The sequence below is a fragment of the Panulirus ornatus genome, chromosome 16 (assembly GCF_036320965.1).
Source record: "Panulirus ornatus isolate Po-2019 chromosome 16, ASM3632096v1, whole genome shotgun sequence".
NCBI lineage: Eukaryota > Metazoa > Arthropoda > Malacostraca > Decapoda > Palinuridae > Panulirus > Panulirus ornatus.
Window position 1 is genome coordinate 17,187,834 of NC_092239.1, and position 12,354 is coordinate 17,200,187.

General features: G+C 43.7%; 1 protein-coding gene across 7 annotated transcripts in view; it reads left to right on the forward strand.

Moving 5' to 3' along the window:
• Camta (Calmodulin-binding transcription activator) overlaps positions 1 to 12,354 on the forward strand; it is a 1,164,029-nt gene that overhangs the window by 985,177 nt on the left and 166,498 nt on the right. The gene's annotated exons all lie outside the window — the stretch shown is intronic.

The following is a 12,354-nucleotide window of genomic DNA, read 5'->3' on the forward strand; positions in this document are numbered from 1 at the left end:
TCTGTATGAGGCTCAAGCAGCACTCAAGAAACTGAATTTATCTTACTGTTTGGGACCTCAGGTCATTAAGTGAAGTGATGTGTGTGCATTTAGATGCAGAGAATGTAGGAGAGTTGAGCTGTAAGTACTTAATGTCTTCCTTATGTTGGTTGCATTGTGGGTATGAAGGGTCTTGGGATATGTTGAAATTGTGTTTGTAAAGTTATAGTTATGGTTGATGTCAAGAGCAGAGAACAGAGCATGACTTGTGTTTATCTGGGGAGTGTGGTTTCTGATGGGTGTAATTTTGAATGGTTGAAGTTCAAGACTAATTTGGGAGGTCAGTTTTATAGTGCTTGCTGAGTTATTTTAGTGTACATTTGTTTTATCAGTGTTATATTTGTTGAGCTAGGGGGATCTCTGAGTAGAGGTTACTGAAGTGAAGCAAGGGTAAGATTTTGATTTCTTTTTGGGCAATGTGGTTAGTTTTGGAGTGGTTTGGAGAGAACTGAGTACTGAGCATGTTGAGGTGGGACCATACGAGGGAGATGTTAGTTTCATAAAATGGCCCAACCCACCCACATACACATGTATATACATAAATGCCCACACACCCATACATTTTAACATATACATACATATACATACACAGACATTTACATATATACATATGTACATATTCATTCTTGCTGCCTTCATCCATTCCCATCGCCACCCCGTCACACATGAAATGGCACCCCCCCCTCCCCCTGCGCACGCGTGAGGTAGCACTAGGAAAAGTCAACAAAGGCCACATTTGTTCACTTTCAGTCTCTAGCTGTCGTGTGTAATGCACTGAAACCACAGCTCCCTTTCCACATCCAGGCCCCACAAAACTTTCCATGGTTTACCCCAGATGCTTCACATGCCCAGGTTCAGTCCATTGACAGCACATCGACCCCAGTATACCACTTCGTTCCAATTCACTCTATTCCTTGTACGTCTCTCACCCTCCTGTATGTTCAGGCCCCGATCGCTCAAATCTTTTTCACTTCATCTTTCCACCTCCAATTTGGTCTCCCACTTCTCCTCGTTCCCTCCACCTCTGACATATTTATCCTGTTTGTCAATCTTTCCTCACTCATTCTCTCCGTGTGACCACACGATTTCAGTACACCCTCTTCTGCTCTCTCAACCACACTCTTTTTATTACCACAAATCTCTCTTTCCCTCTCATTTCTTACTTGATCAAACCATCTCACACCACATATTGTCCTCAAACATCTCATTTCCAACACATCCACCCTTCTCCGCACAACCCTATCTATAGCCCATGCCTCACAACCATATAACATTGTTGGAAACCACTATTTCTTCAATCATACCCATTTTTGCTCTCCGAGGTAACGTTCTTACCTTTCACACATTCTTCAAGCTCCCAGAATCTTCGCCCCCTCTCCCACCCTGTGAATCATTTCCACTTCCATGGTTCCATCCGCTGCTAAATCCATTCCCAGTTATTTAAAGCACTTCACTTCCTCCAGTTTTTCTCCATTCAAACTTACCTCTCAATTAACTTGTCCCTTAACCCTACTGAACCTAATAACCTTGCTCTTATTCACATTTACTCTCAGCTTTCTTTCACACACTTTACCAAACTCAGTCACCAGCTTCTGCAGTTTCTCACCTGAATCAGCCACCAGTGCTGTATCATCAGCAAAAAACTGACTCACTTCCCAAGTCCTCCCATCCACAACAGACTGCATACTTGCACCTCTCTCCAAAACTCTTATACTCGCCCCTCTAATCACCCTATCCATAAACATCATGCACCCCTGCCACAAATTGACATTCACTGAAAACCAATTACTTTCCTCTCTTCCTACTCATACACATGCCTTACGTCCTCAATAAAAACTTTTCACTGCTTCTAGGAACTTGCCTCCCACACCATATACTCTTAATACCTTCCACAAATTCTACATACAATTCCATCTGTTTTTCTAAGTATTTCTCACACACATTCTTTAAAGCAAACACCTGATCCACACATCCTCTACCACTTCTGAAACCACACTGCTCTTCCTTAATCTGATGATGCTCTGTACATGCCTTCACCCTCTCAATCAATACCCTCCCATTTGATTTCCCAGGAATACTCAAAAGACTTATACCTCTGTAATTTGAACACTTACCTTTATCCCCTTTGCCTTTGTACAGTGTAACTATGCATGAATTCCACCAATCCTCAGGCATTGCATCATGAACCAAACATACATTGAATATCCTCACCAACAAGTCAACAGCACAGCCACCCCCCTTTTTAATAAATTCCACAGCAGTACCATCCAAACCCTCCACTTTGCCAGCTTTCATCGTTCACAAAGCTTTCACTACCTCTTCTGTGTTTACCAAAGCATTCTACCTGACCCTCTCACTTCGCACACCACCTCGACCAAAACACCTTATATCTGCCACTCTCTCATCCAACACATTCAACAAACCTTCAAAATACTATACTCCATCTCCTTCTCACATCACCACTTCTTGTTATTACTTCCCCATTAGCCCCTTCACTGATGTTTCCATTTGTTCTCTTGTCTTTCGCACTTTATTTACTTCCTTCCAACATCTTTTTATTCTCCCTGAAATTTAATGATAGTCTCTCACCCGAACTCTCATTTGCCCTCTTTTTCACCTCTTGCACCTTTCTCTTGATCTCCTGCCTCTTTCTTTTGTACGTCTCCCAGTCATTTGCACTATTTTCCAGCAAAAATTGTCCAAATGCCTCTCTTCTCTTTCACTAACAAACATACTTCTTCATCCCACCACTCACTACCCCTTCTAATCTGCCCACCTCTCACCTTTCTCATGCCACAGGCATCTTTAGCGCAAGCCATCGCTGCTTCCCTAAACACATCCCTTTCCTCCACCACTCCCTATACATCATTTGCTCTCACCTGTTTCCATTCTGCACTCAGTCTCTCCTGGTACTTCCTCACACAAGTCTCCTTTCCAAGCTCACTTACTCTCACCACTCTCTTCACCCCAACATTCTGTCTTCTTTTCTAAAAACCTCTACAAATCTTCACCTTTGCCTCCACAAGATAATAATCAGACATCCCTCCAGTTGCCCCTCTCAGCACATTTACATCGAAAAGTCTCTCTTTCACGTGCCTGTCAATTAACACATAATCCAATAATGCTCTCTGGCCATCTCTCCTACTTATATATGTATAATTATGCATATCTCTCTTTTTAAACCATGTATTCCCAGTCACCAGTCCTGTTTCAGCACACAAGTCTACAAGCTCTTCACTATTTCCATTTCCAACACTGAACACCCCATGTACACCAGTTATACCCTCAACTGCCACATTACTCACCTTTGCATTCAAATCACCCAACACTATAACCCAGTCTCATGCATCAAAGCTGCTAACACACTTTCTCATCTGCTCCTAAAACACTTGCCATTTATGATATTTCATCTCATGAAGAGGTGCATATATGTTTATTTATTATACTTAGTCGCTCTCCCTTGGGATAGGGGAGAAAGAATACTTCCCACGCATTCCCTGCGTGTTGCAGAAGGTCACTAAAGTAGATGGGAGCGGGGGGCTAGAAACCCTCCCCTCCTTGCATTTTAACTTTCTAAAAGGGGAAACAGATGAAGGAGTCATGTGGGGAGTGCTCATCCTCCTCGAAGGCTCAGATTGGGGAGAGAGGTAGTATATTTGAGGAAAGGAGCCTAGATGTTTTGGCTCTGAGCGAAACGAAGCTCATGGGTAAAGGGGAAGAGTGGTTTGGGAATGTCTTGTAAAGTCATGGCTTGATGAGAGAACAAAAGCAAAGGAAGGAGTAGCACTACTCCTGAAGCAGGAGTTGTGAGAGTATGTGATAGAGTGTAAGAATGTACACTAGATTGATATGGGTAAAACTGAGAGAGATGAATGATTATTGGTGCCTGTGCAACTGGTCATGAGAAGGAAGAGGCAAGTGTTTTGGGAGCAGCGGAGTGAGTGTGTTAGCGGCTTTGATGCATGAGACCAGGTTATAGTGATGGGTGATTTGAATGCATAGGTGAGTAATGTGGTAGTTGAGGATATATTTTTTTTTTATTTTGCTTTGTCGCTGTCTCCCGCGTTAGCGAGGTAGCGCAAGGAAACAGACGAAAGAATGGCCCAACCCGCCAACATACACATGTATATACATACATGTCCACACACACAAATATACATACCTATACATCTCAATGTACACATATATATACACACACAGACATATACATATATACACATGTACATAATTCATACTGTCTGCCTTTATTTGTTCCCATCGCCACCTCGCCACACATGAAATAACAACCCCCTCCCCCTCATGTGTGCGAGGTAGCGCTAGGAAAAGACACCAAAGGCCCCATTCGTTCACACTCAGTCTTTAGCTGTCATGTAATAATACACCGAAACCACAGCTCCCTTTCCACATCCAGGCCCCACACAACTTTCCATGGTTTACCCCAGACGCTTCACATGCCCTGGTTCAATCCATTGACAACACGTCGACCCCGGTATACCACATCGTTCCAATTTACTCTATTCCTTGCACGCCTTTCACCCTCCTGCATGTTCAGGCCCCAATCACTCAAAATCTTTTTCACTCCATCTTTCCACCTCCAATTTGTTCTCCCACTTCTCCTCGTTCCCTCCACCTCTGACACATATATCCTCTTGGTCAATCTTTCCTCACTCATTCTCTCCATGTGACCAAACCATTTCAAAACACCCTCTTCTGCTCTCTCAACCACACTCTTTTTATTTCCACACATCTCTCTTACCCTATTATTACTTACTCGATCAAACCACCTCACACCACATATTGTCCTCAAACATCTCTTTTCCAGCACATCCACCCTCCTGCGCACAACTCTATCCATAGCCCACGCCTCGCAACCATACAACATTGTTGGAACCACTATTCCTTCAAACATACCCAATTTTGCTTTCCGAGACAATGTTCTCGACTTCCAAACATTCTTCAAGGCTCCCAGAATTTTCGTCCCCTCCCCCACCCTATGATTCACTTCCGCTTCCATGGTTCCATCTGCTGCCAGATCCACTCCCAGATATCTAAAACACTTTACTTCCTCCAGTTTTTCTCCATTCAAACTTACCTCCCAATTGACTTGACCCTCAACCCTATTGTACCTAATAACCTTGCTCTTATTCCCATTTACTCTTAAGTCTCTTCTTTCACACACTTTACCAAACTCAGTCACCAGCTTCTGCAGTTTCTTACATGAATCAGCCACCAGCGCTGTATCATCAGCGAACAACAACTGACTCACTTCCCAAGCTCTCTCATCCACAACAGACTGCATACTTGCCCCTCTTTCCAAAACTCTTGCATTCACCTCCCTAACAACCCCATTCATATACAAATTAAACAACCATGGAGACATCACACACCCCTGCCGCAAACCTACATTCACTGAGAACCAATCACTTTCCTCTCTTCCTACACGTACACATGCCTTACATCCTTGATAAAAACTTTTCACTGCTTCTAACAACTTGCCTCCCACACCATATATTCTTAAAACCTTCCACAGAGCATCTCTATCAACTCTATCATAAGGTTTCTCCAGATCCAAAAATGCTACATACAAATCCATTTGTTTTTCTAAGTATTTCTCACAAACATTCTTCAAAGCAAACACCTGATCCACACATCCTCTACCACTTCTGAAACCACACTGCTTTTCCCCAATCTGATGCTCTGTACATGCCTTCACCCTCTCAGTCAATACCCTCCCATATAATTTACCAGGAATACTCAACAAACTTATACCTCTGTAATTTGAGCACTCACTCTTATCCCCTTTGCCTTTGTACAATGGCACTATGCACGCATTCCGCCAGTCCTCAGGCACCTCACCATGAATCATACATACATTAAATAACCTTACCAACCAGTCAACAATACAGTCACCCACTTTTTTGATAAGTTCCACTGCAGTACCATCCAAACCTGCTGCCTTGCCGGCTTTCATCTTCCGTAAAGCTTTTACTACCTCTTCTCTATTTACCAAATCATTCTCCCTAACCCTCTCACTCTGCACACCACCTCGACCAAAACACCCTATATCTGCCACTCTATCATCAAACACATTCAACAAACCTTCAAAATACTCATTCCATCTCCTTCTCTGAGGGTATATATATATATATATATATTTTTTTATTATTATTATACTTTGTCGCTGTCTCCCGCGTTTGCGAGGTAGCGCAAGGAAACAGACGAAAGAAATGGCCCAACCCCCCCCATACACATGTATATACATACGTCCACACACGCAAATATACATACCTACACAGCTTTCCATGGTTTACCCCAGACGCTTCACATGCCTTGATTCAATCCACTGACAGCACGTCAACCCCGGTATACCACATCGCTCCAATTCACTCTATTCCTTGCCCTCCTTTCACCCTCCTGCATGTTCAGGCCCCGATCACACAAAATCTTTTTCACTCCATCTTTCCACCTCCAATTTGGTCTCCCTCTTCTCCTCGTTCCCTCCACCTCCGACACATATATCCTCTTGGTCAATCTTTCCTCACTCATTCTCTCCATGTGCCCAAACCACTTCAAAACACCCTCTTCTGCTCTCTCAACCACGCTCTTTTTATTTCCACACATCTCTCTTACCCTTACGTTACTCACTCGATCAAACCACCTCACACCACACATTGTCCTCAAACATCTCATTTCCAGCACATCCATCCTCCTGCGCACAACTCTATCCATAGCCCACGCCTCGCAACCATACAACATTGTTGGAACCACTATTCCTTCAAACATACCCATTTTTGCTTTCCGAGATAATGTTCTCGACTTCCACACATTCTTCAAGGCCCCCAGAATTTTCGCCCCCTCCCCCACCCTATGATCCACTTCCGCTTCCATGGTTCCATCCGCTGCCAGATCCACTCCCAGATATCTAAAACACTTCACTTCCTCCAGTTTTTCTCCATTCAAACTCACCCCCCAATTGACTTGACCTTCAACCCTACTGTACCTAATAACCTTGCTCTTATTCACATTTACTCTTAACGTTCTTCTTTCACACACTTTACCAAACTCAGTCACCAGCTTCTGCAGTTTCTCACATGAATCTGCCACCAGCGCTGTATCATCAGCGAACAACAACTGACTCACTTCCCAAGCTCTCTCTCCTCCACAACAGACTTCATACTTACCCCTCTTACCAAAACTCTTGCATTCACCTCCCTAACAACCCCATCCATAAACAAATTAAACAACCATGGAGACATCACACACCCCTGCCGCAAACCTACATTCACTGAGAACCAATCACTTTCCTCTCTTCCTACACGTACACGTCTTACATCCGTGATACAAACTTTTCACTGCTTCTAACAACTTGCCTCCCACACCATATATTCTTAATACCTTCCACAGAGCATCTCTATCAACTCTATCATATGCCTTCTCCAGATCCATAAATGCTACATACAAATCCATTTGCTTTTCTAAGTATTTCTCACATACATTCTTCAAAGCAAACACCTGATCCACACATCCTCTACCACTTCTGAAACCACACTGCTCTTCCCCAATCTGATGCTCTGTACATGCCTTCACCCTCTCAATCAATACCCTCCCATATAATTTACCAGGAATGCTCAACAAACTTATACCTCTGTAATTTGAGCACTCACTCTTATCCCCTTTGCCTTTGTACAATTGCACTATGCACGCATTCCGCCAGTCCTCAGGCACCTCACCATGCGTCATACATACATTAAATAACCTTACCAACCAGTCAGCAATACAGTCACCCCCTTTTTTGATAAATTCCACTGCAATACCATCCAAACCTGCTGCCTTGCTGGCTTTCATCTTCCGCAAAGCTTTAACTGCCTCTTCTCTGTTTACCAAATCATTTTCCCTAACCCTCTCACTTTGCGCACCACCTCGACCAAAACACCCTATATCTGCCACTCTATCATCAAACACATTCAACAAACCTTCAAAATACTCACTCCATCTCCTTCTCACATCACCACTACTTGTTATCACCTCCCCATTTGTGCCCTTCACTGAAGTTCCCATTTGCTCCCTTGTCTTACGCACTTTATTTACCTCCTTCCAGAAGGAGGTAAATCTTTTTATTCTCCCTAAAATTTAATGATACTCTCTCACCCCAACTCTAATTTGCCCTCTTTTTCACCTCTTTCACCTTTCTCATGACCTGTCTCTTTCTTTTATACATCTCCCACTCAATTGCATTTTTTCCCTGTAAAAATCGTCCAAATGCCTCTCTCTTCTCTTTCACTAATAATCTTACTTCTTCATCCCACCACTCACTACCCTTTCTAATCTGATCACCTCCTACGCTTCTCATGCCACAAGCATCTTTTGCGCAATTCATCACTGATTCCCTTAATACATCCCATTCCTCCCCCACTCCCCTTACTTCCATTGTTCTCACCTTTTTCCATTCTGTACTCAGTCTCTCCTGGTACTTCCTCACACAAGTCTCCTTCCCAAGCTCATTTACTCTCACCACCCTCTTCACCCCAACATTCACTCTTCTTTTCTGAAAACCCATACAAATCTTCACCTTAGCCTCCACAAGATAATGATCAGACATCCCTCCAGTTGCACCTCTCAGCACATTAACATCCAAGAGTCTCTCTTTCACGCGCCTGTCAATTAACACGTAATCCAATAACGCTCTCTGGCCATCTCTCCTACTTACATACGTATACTTATGTATATCTCGCTTTTTAAACCAGGTATTCCCAATCACCAGTCCTTTTTCATCACATAAATCTACAAGCTCTTCACCATTTCCATTTACAACACTGAACACCCCATGTATACCAATTATTCCCTCAACTGCCACATTACTCACCTTTGCATTCAAATCACCCATCACTATAACCCGGTCTCGTGCATCAAAACCACTAACACACTCATTCAGCTGCTCCCAAAACACTTGCCTCTCATGATCTTTCTTCTCATGCCCAGGTGCATATGCACCAATAATCACCCATGTCTCTCCATCAACTTTCAGTTTTACCCATATTAATCGAGAATTTACTTTCTTACATTCTATCACATACTCCCACAACTCCTGTTTCAGGAGTACGAATAAAGTGCATATGAACGCGCACCTTCATAGAACATACAAACCTCCAACAGCCAGGATCGAACCCGGGACCCCTGTGCAAGAGGCAGGCATGCTACCCGCTAGGCTATGGCACTGCATAATAGGAAACAACTATTCAAAATACTAAGTACTCGAATACCCTTCGTCTCACAATGGTGAGCAACGGGGTCTATACTGGTTATTTCCGAGCAGATGCACATAGCCAGCTGATAGCATTTTACCGAACCTAACTGTACAACGCGGAGGTATATGAATACGAATAAAGTGCATATGAACGCACACCTTCATAGAACATACAAACCTCCAACAGCCAGGATCTAACCCGGGACCCCTGTGCAAGAGGCAGGCATGCTAACCGCTAGGCTATGGGACTGTATAATAGATAACAACTATTCGAAATACTAAGTACTCGAATACCCTTTGTCTCACAATGGTGAGCAACGGGGTCTATACTGGTTATTTCCGAACAGACACACATAGCCAGCTGATAGCGTTTTACTGAACCTAACTGTACAATGGGGAGGCATATGAATACGAATAAAGTGCATATGAATGCGCACCTTCATAGAACATACAAACCTCCAACAGCCAGGATCAAACCCGCGACCCCTGTGCAAGAGGCAGGCATGCTTACCGCTAGGCTCTGGGACTGTATAATAGGAAACAACTATTCGAAATACTAAGTACTCGAATACTCTTCGTCTCACAATGGTGAGCAATGGGGTCTATACTGGTTATTTCCGAACAGACGCACATAGCCAGCTGATAGCGTTTTACCAAACCTAACTGTACAACGCGGAGGTATATGGATACGAATAAAGTGCATATGAACGCGCACCTTCATAGAACATACAAACCTCCAACAGCCAGGATCGAACCCAGGACCCCTGTGCTGGAGGCAGGCATGCTAACCGCTAGGCTATGGGACTGTATAATAGGAAACGACTATTCGAAATACGAAGTACTCGAATACCCTTCGTCTCACAATGATGAGCAACGGGGTCTATACTGGTTATTTCCCAACAGACACACATAGCCAGCTGATAGCGTTTTACCGAACCTAACTGTACAACGCGGAGGTATATGAATAGGAATAAAGTGCATATGAACGCGCACCTTCATAGAACATACAAACCTCCAACAGCCAGGATCAAACCCGGGATTCCTGTGCTAGAGGCAGGCATGCTAATCGCTAGGCTATGGGACTATATGATAGGAAACAACTATTCGAAATACTAAGTACTCGAATACCTTTCGTCTCACAATGGTGAGCAACGGGGTCTATACTGGTTATTTCCGAACAGACGCACATAGCCAGCTGATAGCGTTTTACCGAACCTAACTGTACAACGCGGAGGTATATGAATACGAATAAAGTGCATATGAACGCACACCTTCATAGGACATACAAACCTCCAACAGCCAGGATTGAACCCGGGACCCTCTCCATGTGCCCAAACCATTTCAAAACACCCTCTTCTGCTCTCTCAACAATGCTCTTTTTATTTCCACACATCTCTCTTACCCTTACATTACTTACTCGATCAAACCACCTCACACCACATATTGTCCTCATACATCTCATTTCCAGCACATCCACCCTCCTGCGCACAACTCTGTCCATAGCCCACGCCCCGCAACCATACAACATTGTTGGAACCACTATTCCTTCAAACATAGCCATTTTTGCTTTCGGAGATAATGTTCTCGAATTCCATGGGCATGAGAAAAAAGATCATGAGAGGCAAGTGTTTTGGGAGCAGCTGAATGAGTGTGTTAGTGGTTTTGATGCACAAGACCGGGTTATAGTGATGGGTGATTTGAATGCAAAGGTGAGTAATGTGGCAGTTGAGGGAATGATTGGTATACATGGGGTGTTCAGTGTTGTAAATGGAAATGGTGAAGAGCTTGTAGATTTATGTGCTGAAAAAGGACTGGTGATTGGGAATACCTGGTTTAAAAAGCAAGATATACATAAGTATACATATGTAAGTAAGAGAGATGGCCAGAGAGCGTTATTGGAAAGAGAGACTTTTGGATGTTGTGATGAGAGGTGCAACTGGAGGGATGTCTGATCATTATCTTGTGGAGGCAAAGGTGAAGATTTGTATGGGTTTTCAGAAAAGAAGAGAGAATGTTGGGGTGAAGAGGGTGGTGAGAGTAAGTGAGCTTGGGAAGGAGACTTGTGTGAGGAAGTACCAGGAGAGACTGAGTACAGAATGGAAAAAGGTGAGAACAAAGGAGGTAAGGGGAGTGGGGGAGGAATGGGATGTATTTAGGGAATCAGTGATGGCTTGCGCAAAAGATGCTTGTGGCATGAGAAGAGTGGGAGGTGGGTTGATTAGAAAGGGTAGTGAGTGGTGGGATGAAGAAGTAAGATTATTCGTGAAAGAGAAGATATATATATATATATATATATATATATATTTTTTTTTTTTTTTTGCTTTGTCGCTGTCTCCCGCGTTTGCGAGGTAGCGCAAGGAAACAGACGAAAGAAATGGCCCAACCCACCCCCATACACATGTATATACATACGTCCACACACGCAAATATACATACCTACACAGCTTTCCATGGTTTACCCCAGACGCTTCACATGCCCTGATTCAATCCACTGACAGCACGTCAACCCTGGTATACAACATCGCTCCAACTCACTCTATTCCTTGCCCTCCTTTCACCCTCCTGCATGTTCAGGCCCCGATCACACAAAATCTTTTTCACTCCATCTTTCCACCTCCAATTTGGTCTCCCTCTTCTCCTTGTTCCCTCCACCTCCGACACATATATCCTCTTGGTCAATCTTTCCTCACTCATTCTCTCCATGTGACCAAACCATTTCAAAACACTCTCCTCTGCTCTCTCAACCACGCTCTTTTTATTTCCACACATCTCTCTTACCCTTACGTTACTTACTCGATCAAACCACCTCACACCACACATTGTCCTCAAACATCTCATTTCCAGCACATCCATCCTCCTGTGCACAACTCTATCCATAGCCCACGCCTCGCAACCATACAACATTGTTGGAACCACTATTCCTTCAAACATACCCGTTTTTGCTCTCCGAGATAATGTTCTCGACTTCCACACATTCTTCAAGGCTCCCAGAATTTTCGCCCCCTCCCCCACCCTATGATCCACTTCCGCTTCCATGGTTCCATCCGCTGCCAGATCCACTCCCAGATATC